Source organism: Juglans regia, chromosome 2, assembly GCF_001411555.2.
Source record: "Juglans regia cultivar Chandler chromosome 2, Walnut 2.0, whole genome shotgun sequence".
In the NCBI taxonomy this organism is placed as follows: domain Eukaryota; kingdom Viridiplantae; phylum Streptophyta; class Magnoliopsida; order Fagales; family Juglandaceae; genus Juglans; species Juglans regia.
The window spans coordinates 11930113-11940953 of NC_049902.1; positions in this window are offsets into that span (position 1 = coordinate 11930113).

The window sequence follows — 10841 nt, forward strand, 5'->3', positions numbered from 1 at the left end:
ATGCAAAGTGACTTAAGAAAACTGTCCTAGAGAACTTTTAGGTTTCTCTCCACGAAAAGTGTTGGAAATGGATGAAATGAAAGGGAATGGACTTGGAGTCCTTCTCACACAACTAGGGAGTAATGAGAGGACTGTGAATGACACTTGAGTGATGGCTGTGTCATCCAAAACAAGGGGCAAGACCAGCCCTATGGTTTTCTGTCCTTGGATTGCCGAGCGAGAAGTGGTGATGAGGTGGCCTTGGCCTTCACATCAATTACAACTTTGAACTACTTTGGGTAGTGTTTGGTCAGCCATGGTAAGGGGGAAACTTCCTCCACAAGCCTTGCAAATGTGGCTCAATTTCGTAGGCCTTAATGGGCCTTAACCGAATGTGCCTCAATTTGGGGGCTTAAAGAGGGTTTGGGTTGCTATCGAGACCAAATCCAAATTTTCTTAGCCTTAACAAAGTAGACGCTTCTCCAGTGCAACATGTTTATCTATGTGTGAGTAACTCTATGTGAGTGTTGACCTGTATGGGATAGGGGAGTTAGCTTGCACGTTGATTGGGTGAGAGTGATTTCCCGATTTCGAATGGTAAAGTGGCTTCTGTTGTCTTCATTTCAGGTGATGAATTTCTCTATGACAAAGAACTATGTGATAAATATGATTCATTTTAGGTACCTAAGATGAGGGTGATTCTTCTCCTCGATGACATATATAGTTTTGTACTAAGTTATGCACAGATGGTAATTCCTTAAAGGATGTTTCCTCACCATGCGTACTTGTGGTTTACTGAGAGGATGATTCCTCGTGTGCACTAATATATGTGTTCATTTATTTTGTTACATGAAAATGTACATTGCATGAACGTTGTCTCTCATTAGCAGTTTTGTCATAGCCATCTAACCTACCTATGATTTTAATATTAGAACCATAAACTTTGATGTAGAGATAAGTCCAAGAGTGATACTCAAGGAGGAAGAGCCATCCCCGCCCGAGGAATAGGTGTGGAAGCCTGCTTCCGTTGTAGAATTGGTTTACCCTTTTTGGGAATTGTACATGTTTACCATATGTGTTCAGTATGCTTCACTTTGGGTGTATGAATCTAGTATTTGGACATGACTATATATTTGTATAAATGGAGTAACTTGTGAATATTGGGGGAAATTATAAATGGATTAGACTTCTAGTACTACAATGTTAACCTTCATATTAAACTTGTATTTCTTTTACGCTGCAATTCAATATATATATCCTTACATGTGCACTTTCATGTGAATGTTGCATGCTAGACCCAATTCAAACCTCGGTTGTTGCCATCTAGCTAGCACCCTTGGCACCATGGATCATTGCTAGGTCTTTTACCTGAGGAATGGGGCACCATAGCAACAAAACTTGATTTGGACTAATTATTTAGGTTTGCTAGTTCCCAAAACTCTTTCTTAGCCAGGAGATGTGAAACATATCATGCATCCCTTCGCATTATCCTGGTAACACCACTTGGTATGCCGCTAGGCCTACCATTTCTAATATTTGATAGGGCCCAACTTACCTAGGGCTCAATTTTCTTTCAGCCCAAACCTTTTTACTTCTTTCATAGGCTACACTTTAAGGTATACTTAATCTACTTCTTAAATGGTTAATTCTCTTCTCCTTACATTGACATAACTTTTTTGCCAACTTTTTTCCATCACCATTCTCTCTCATGTGAGCTTGACTTGCTCTCTCATCTCTTATATTATTTTTGGCCCAATAAGTTTACTTTCTCCAATCCTATCCCAATATAAAGGCGACATACACTTCCTTCCATATAAGGATTCATATGGGGCCATTTGGATAGTTACCTAGTAACTGTTATTGTACACAAGCCCTCAACATATCTTCTAGACTCTAGATCGTCCTTTTCGATTGTCCACCGGTCTGCGGATAGTATGCCTTACTAAATCTTAACTTACTGTGCATTGCAAACTTTCCCAGAAATGGAAAGTAAATCTTCAAACTCAATTGATTGAGCTGCATTATTGCATAATTTTGTATATCTAGAATCAATATAATTTTAATTATTTCATCATTTTATTATTGGTTTTATACAAAAAAATAGTTAAGAGGTATAAATCTAAGTTGTAATTCAAATTGATTAATAGCATAAGTTATGATTGATTTTAATAATTGTGATTTAATAATGTTTCTTCAAATGCACAACACACTTTTAATATTTTACTCTTCATTTTTTTTGTCTAATTTTATTTTTGTCTTTAATTATTTATTTATTTTCTTTGTCTAGTTTTATTTTTTGTTTTTACTTATTTATTTATTTTTTTGTTTTGTTTTGTTTAGTCTAGTTTTATTTGTTTTGTTTTTTAGTCTACTTATTTATTTATTTTTGTTTTTATTTTTGTCTAGTTTCCATGAACCTCCACGTTGCTCCGATCCTCCACAACTCCTCCATTGCCACGGTCAGTAAGCCATCAGCAGAGCCACCCGTGCACGCTGCCACCACGTCCACGACAACAACCTCCACCGATTGCCCAGTCATACCAATATTTCAGGAGAATGGGTCTGAACAGATGCAATCAGTTAACTGGGTCAATAGAGCACAAAATCAACCTTTATCAAATAGATATAATCCTAGGTGGAGGAATCACCCAAAGTTCTTATGGAGGAATGATCAGCCTGGCTGGTCTCCACCATCTTCTCAGCAGCCATTTCATAAGGCTGTTCCTCAGCTCCAACAGCAACCATATCAGACTTCTCTGAGCTATCCTTTTACAGCACCTCCAGAATTTCAGCCTCATGCAGCTGCACAGAATTCTCAACTTCAATCATTTGCAAAGAAGTCTCTAGATGACAGTATGACAAAGATAGCCAATATGCTTCAACAATTCATGCAGATCCAAGCCACCACAAATAGTCAAAACACTCAGGCCATAAATGAATTGCGAGACACCATAAATAAGATGAGCACAACACTGAGCACTCTGGAGAAAGGGAAGTTTATGGTATAGCCTCAACCTAATCCTCAAGTGTATCAGAAACAACCACAACAGATACATAATGTCTCAGGGGATGCTATTGAGATAGCAAAAGCCGTTCTTACTTTGAGAAGTGGAAAGGAAGTTCCCCAACTGAAGACGATCATGGATAAATAGGAAGTTGCTCCTACACCTGAAGATGTAATGTAGCCTGATGAAGCTGAAAAAAGATCCTGAGGTGGTGAGACCGGAGTCGAATAAGCCTGTTATTGTAGAGGCTGAAATAAGTAGGAGGTACCAACCTGTGGTTCCCTATCCTCAGAGATTGGCAGTTGGCCAAAAGAATAAATACCACATTGAGATCCATGAAATCTTCAAGCAAGTGAAGATTAATATTCCACTCTTGGAAGCCATACAAAAAGTTCCTTCATATGCAAAATTTTAGAAGGACTTATGCACGGTGAAGATGAGACTGAATGTAAAAAAGAAAGCTTTCCTAACAGAGCAAGTCAGTGTATTGATAATGAACGAGACTCCTTAGAAGTTCGGTGATCCCGGCTCTCTCAAAATTTCCAGTATGATCGGTGAGTCACGCATTGGGAGAGCTCTACTTGATTTGGGGAGTATTGAGAACTTACTACCGTTCTCGGTATATGAGCAGCTGGGACTGGGGGAGCTGAAAAAGACCTCCATCATGCTACAGTTGGCTGATAGATCAGTCAACGTGCCAAGGGTATTGTTGAAGATGTGCTGGTCCAGGTAGAAAAATTTTACTATCCAGTAGATTTTGTAGTACTTGATATGCAACAATCAACCTCCACTATTTACCATGCACCTGTCATTCTTGAGTGCCCATTTCTTGCTACCTCCAATGCATTGATTAATTGTCGAAGTGGAATACTGAAACTCACATTTGACAATATGACATTGGAAATGAATGTGTTCAACGCCTGCAAGATGCCTAGTGGATGCGATGATTTAGAGGTACATGCAGTTGATATGGTATATAATTTTGATATTTCAGAGTTGTTATCAGCATTTATTCCAAGAGTGCATTTGAGGATGATTCACAAGAACAATCTCAGACTTTTGTTGAGAAAATTCCTTTGTCATTAGAGTTGACAAATTCAGAGGAGTAGTTGACAGAAACAGACAGGCCTCCTCAGTTATCATATATGAGTTACATGAGCAGTTGGCATAGACTAGCCTTTGAAGCTCTTGATTTACCGAAAGTCATGAAATCATCAGAAGAAGAAGTCCCCACACTGGAGTTGAAGCCACTACCCAAGGACTTGAAGTATATTTTTCTGGGCCCAGTTTAGGGCACGTTTCTGGTAATCATTTCCTCTCAGCTCACTTCAAAGTAAGAAGCAGAATTATTGGCAGTGCTGAGACAACATCGAGGAGTGATAGGCGGGACTATCGTAGACATAAAGGGCATTGATCCTTCAATATGCACCCATAATATTTTTCTGGAAGAAGATGCGAGACCAACTCGTGATACACAGTGGAGGTTGAATCCCACCATGAAGGAGGTGCTGAAGCAAGAGGTGCTGAAGCAAAATGTGCTGAAATTATTAGCTGTGGGCATCATCTATCCTATCTCCGACAGCAGGTGGGTAAGTTCGACACAAGTAGTCCAAAAAAAATCTAGTTGAACTATTATTGAAAATGCCAATGGTGAATTGATTCCAACTAAGAAGCTAACGGGCTGGAGAATGTGTATCAACTACCGAAAATTGAATTCGGTTAGTCGAAAAGATAATTTCCCATTACCCTTCCTAGATCAGATTTTGGAAAAAGTAGCTGGTAATTCTTTTTACTGCTTTTTGAATGGTTTTTCTGGCTATTTTCAAATTTCCATAACACCATAGGATCATGAGAAGATAACTTTCACTTACCCCTTTGGTACTTTTGCCTTTAGAAGAATGCCATTTGGTTTATGCAATGCACCTGCTACTTTTCAACGCTGTATGACGAGCATTTTTTTAACAAGCTTGATGACATGTGTGAAGTTTTTATGGATGATTTTTCTATGTTTGACAAATCTTTTGATGTTTGTTTGAAAAATCTTGTTGCTGTTTTAAAAATATGTGAGGAGAAAAACATATTGTTGAATTGGGAGAAATGTCAATTCATGGTCATTAGTGGTTTAGTACTCGGACATTTGGTTTCTGAATGCTGCATAGAAGTTGACAAAGCCAAGATAGAATTGATATCTCAACTACCTATTCCTAAGACAGTGAAGGACATTAGTTCTTTACTTGGCCACGCTGGCTTCTATCGGCGTTTCATTCAAGGCTTTAGTACTATTGCAAAACCACTATATACCTTATTGCAAAATGATACTGCTTTTGTTTGGACTAATGAGTGCCAACAAGCTTTTGAAACCTTGAAGGAACACTTAATAGTCATTTGAGATTATGACTGACGCTAGTGATTTCGCTCTTGGTGTCGTTCTTGGCCAAAGAGTAGACAATAAGCCTTCGGTCATATATTATGCAAGTCAAACTTTAAATGATACACAAAAAAATTATACCGCCACCGAGAAGGAGTTGCTAGCTATTGTGTTTGCCTTAGATAAATTTCGTTCTTACATTATTGGGTCTCTTGTTATCATTTTTACTGACCATTCTGCTCTTAAGTATTTGTTGGTGAATAAGGATGCTAAGCCCAGGTTAATTCGTTGGATTCTTTTGTTCCAAGAGTTCAATGTCACCATAAAGGACAAGAAATGAGTCGAAAATATGGTGGTTGACCATCTCTCCAGATTACCACCAGCCTCCTTCCTCTTGATGATAGTTTTCTGGATGAGTAGTTATTTGCAATTCAAAAAGCTCCCTGGTTTGCTGACATTGTCAACTATTTGGTGACTGAACAAATGCCCTATGAATGGTCCATCCAAGATAAGCGTCGATTCCTCTCAGAGGTAAGACATTTTTACTTTGATGATCCATGTCTTTTCAAATATTGTTCAAACCAATTGATTCGAAGATGCATTCCTGATGATGAGTTTTATTTTGTGTTGAGATTTTGTCATATGGGTGCATGTGGTGGTCATTTTTTAACAAAGCAACAGTTGCTAAAATTTTGCAAAGCGGTTTCTACTGGCCTTCCATGTTTAAAGATACTTACAATTTTTGTAAGACTTGTGAGTCTTGTCAAAAACTGGGATTCATTAGCGAAAGAAACATGATACCTCTTTCTGCTATTCTTACTTTAGAAAAATCTTTGACTGTTGGGGAATAGACTTCATGGGACCTTCTCCAGTTTCCTTTTGAAACACATATATTTTATTGGCTGTGGACTATGTTTCAAAATGTGTTGAGGTCATTGATTGCAAAACAAATGAACATCGTGCTGTAATAAAATATTTAAAATCTCTATTTGCTCTTTCTGGCATGCCCAAAGACATAATTAGTGATGCGGGTTTTCACTTTTGCAACAAACTATTTTCTACACTCATGAGAAATATGGTATCACTCATCGCGTTTCCACCCCTTATCACCCTCAAACAAATGGGCAAGCTGAATTGGCAAACAGAAAAATCAAAATCATTTTGAAAAAAAATGTCAATCCTAATAGGAAAGACTGATCAATTAAGTTTCTTGATGCTTTGTGGGCTTATAAGACATCTTTTAAAACTAATCTAGGGATGTCTCCTTATCGATTAGTCTATGGTAAATCTTGTCATTTACTTGTTGTTATTCAACATCGAGCTCTTCGGGCTATAAAACATGTTAACATGTCACTTGATAAAACTTCAGGGTTGAGAAAATTGCAGATCAACGAATTGGATGAAGCTTGTCGAGATGCTTATGATATAACCCAACTGGAAAAGGAACGAATGAAAAGTTAGCATGATAAAAAAAATTCATTCCAAGCAATTCACACTCGGCCATGAAGTACTTCTTTACAACTCTCGCTTATATATTTTTCCTGGCAAATTGAAATCTCGTTGGAATGGTCCCTATGTTATAACTAAAATTCATTCTCATGGGGTGGTGGAAATTTAGAATCCTAATAGTGGTACCCCTTTCACTATGAATAGTCAGCGCCTTCAACTTTTTATTCCAATGTATGATCCAAGTGAAACTCTTTCTGTCTAGACACCTTGTGATTTTTTAGTGCTGTTTCTTTGTTTATTTATATTTATTTCTTGTGTTGTTTGGTTTTTTATTTTTTTTTTTCTTTTACGTTGTTTGCTTCTCTTTACATTGCTTTTCTTCTCCGTTAAGCATTGAGGACATTGTATTGTTAAGTTGGGGGCAGGGAATTGCATTTGCAATCATGTATTTAAATTACTGTAATTTATTTTCCCTTGCACTTTTAATTCCAATTTATTTAAATTATGTCATTTAATTTCCTTGCTTATATCAGAATAGAGAGAAGTACACTGCAGGACTACTAAGCTGTGCCAAAACAAAATAAGGAGCCCATCACAGATCTACCTCAGTGGTAAGGGCGAACTTAGAAATGTGTGGGTTAGGCGCAAGGTCCTAACTTCGATTTCCCACTGTACGAATCCATTCCAAAAACAAATTATATATATAAAAGGCAACTTAGTGAAATTTCTTAAGTAAAGGGCTAGACACAGTTGCCCAAACTTTGGGAGTCGGGAAGTTAATAAATAAATGAATGATCGGCTTTTAAACAATGTTGGTGTGAAAACTTCTAGACCCTTCCAGCTTTGATCAATCTTCAAGTGGAAAATCTTTAAAATGCTCAGTGATGCTTTAAAAAAGAATTAAGGTGTAAGATTGTGAAATTCATAGAGTTTTGCCTCAATCCAATATGGAAAAGATACTTAGTCCCTCGAAGTTGCTTACATTGACCTGAATTTGTGAGAAGTAACATTACTGTGATTGAGAATTCAAGTTGGTTGGCTGGTGTGCTTATGTGCAAAATATTGCATGATAACAATATTTTGTTCAATTCTTTTTCACTATTTTTGCTAAGAGACTAGCAAAACGCTAGTTGAGGGTGTGATTTAGCTGCATTATTGCATAATTTTGTATATCTATAATCAATATAATTTTAATTATTTTATCATTTTATTATTGATTTTATATGGAAAAATAGTTAAGAGGCATAAATCCAAGTTGTAATTTAAATTGATTAATAACATAAGTTATGCTTAATTTTAGTACTTGTGATTTAATAATGTTTCTTCAAATGCACAACACACTTTTAATATTTTACTCTTCATTCTTTTTCTAATTTTATTTCTGTCTTTAATTATTTATTTATTTTCTTTGTCTAGTATTATTTTTTGTTTATATTTATTTATTTATTTTTGTTTTGTTTTGTTTAGTCTAGTTTTATTTGATTTTTTTTTAGTCTACTTATTTATTTATTTTTGTTTTTTTTTTTCTCTAGTTTCCATGCACCTCCACGTTGCTATGATCCTCCACAGCTCCTCTATCACCATGGTCAGTAAGCCATCAATAGTGCCACCCATGCATGCTGCCTCCACATCCACAACAACAACCTCCACCCGATGCCCTGTAATGCCCCGGTCCTGTTGGGGTCGGAGAGTTAGCCCTTAATACTTAATATTAACTTCAATAACACAACTATAAAATTCAGAAAACTCCATAAAATGTTAATCCATTTAATCCACCCAAATATCTATATTCCTTCATAGGGACAACAAAGAAATTTTCAATAACATAAATTAAAAACTCTCCAAAACTCGAAATTATCCTTAACTCATCCAATCAAAATACCAAAAAAAAAAAAAATCAATTTACTAACTACGACTCTCAAATAAGCCATTGTACCCTCAGACACTTATTCCACTACGATTATCACACCTTACTAAAACTTCATACTCTTGTTCTACAGCTGGACCGTCAAAATTATCTGAAACATATATGGAGATAAAAGGTGAGTTATCAACAACTCAGTAAGTAGAGAGCATATACTAGCATGTAAACATGAACATTTATAACATTCAATATGCAAACATATTTACTTTCAGAATGCATAAATAATATATTTACTTTCGAAATGCGTAAACAAAACTTGGTATAAAAACACTAGAGCGAAATTTCCAAAAAGAAAAACTTATTTCCCAAAAAGAAAATCCATTGGCATATCTAAACTGAAACATTATAATTATATCATCTTTTAGCATCACATCGGGACAAATACCAAGTTTAACCTCCGTGGTAGGGTTATAAACCATCATTATACCTGTGGTGGGCCGTATACCATGTTTCACTCCCGTGGTAGCGTTATAAACTACCATTATACCCGTGGCTGGGCCGTATTCCATGTTTCATCTCGTGGTAGGGTAATAAACCACCATTATACCTGTAGTTGGGCCTTAACAGAAACAGAGCGGAACATCATCGGAATTAAATCACATTCATGTACAGAATTAGAACTTCACGCCAAGGTTTTCAGATGTCACATTATATCAAAACAAAATATTGAATAGTTTTAGCTCATTTCACATGTTCAAAATAAACAGAATTGAAATATCTTCATTTATTTATAGCAAAAACTTTTAGAATTTCATATTCGCTCTTTTTTCATAGTTCAGAAATAGAATGCACAAAATTAGCTCATGTCTACACCAGTCATGACAGAAAATACTTTTTCTTATATAGAATTTATGCATATGCAGAACAAACATCTGATTTCTTTTCAAAAACAAACATACTTATTTTCAAAGTCAACCTCATTTCATTTTATTTTAATGCAAGGTCTAGCATAGGAACCCCGCTTACCTGGACTTCTTAGTTTTTTCAAAATTTATCTAAAAAATGTCGAACAATAACTAATCATCACCTATAAAATAGTCACGTAATTCTCGTAAATTTTCAATTAATCACATATTTCGATATTTCATCCTAAGCTTCTAAGATAACCTATTTAATTCCTCAAAACCTAAAATCTCATAACCTCAAATTATAAATCATCGCTTTCTAAAATCATCAATATTGATTTAATAACTAAAACATTTAAAAGTCTGACCTATTTATTATTGAAAGCAAACATAAAGTTTAATACTGGATAATATAATTATCCCAAAATATTTTAAAATAAACCATAACTATTTTTTTGATAGACTAAATCATATCTAAAGTGTAAAAATAACATTACACCAATATTGTTTACTCTTAAAATAAATCTTTACTTAATAATATGTTAAAATACTTAAGTGACTTTGTGTAATCATAATTATATAAGGGTGTACTAATACATAATAAAAGTTTAAAAACACATTAATATAACATGTAGTAAAGGGTATTTAAGGTAATTTTATTTAATTCTTTGTAAACCAACAAAACTTGCGTAAAACAAATAACTTGAATGATAGGGCTTACTCAAGGAGACATCACGCTGCAGCGTGCGACGTAGCGAGGGCTAGAAGCTTAGCGATGTAGAGGTGGTGATCTCGGCGGAGCACTGGAAGAGAGAGAGAGTGAGAGAGAGAAACACGGTGAGAGAGGGACAAAGTCATGATATAAAGAGTGACACACGGCGTGTGCATGGAGGTGTTATCGAGAGAGAGAGAGAGAGAGAGAGAGAGAGAGAGAGAGAGAGAGAGAGAGAGAGAGAGATGGTTGAGGCAGTAGGGTGCAGATTAGTGGCTATGGTGGTGCTGATTCGTGGCCATGAATGAAGGTGGGGTGGTGGCAGTGGTTCACGGTGCCCTCCAAGAATACTCTATTTTTGGGAGATAAAACAAATAATTTTGACTTGGTAGAAGCGGTGGGTTGCTGTTTCCCGTGGATGTGGAAAGCGGTTCTGGTGGTTGGTCTGGGTGGATGTTTACAAGGGGTGGATGAACTGGATGGCAACTATGTGGAAGTGCTGGGGTGGCGCGGTAGTGCACGGTGCGGGCCTCATGCAAGCACGGGTTGCGTTGATTTC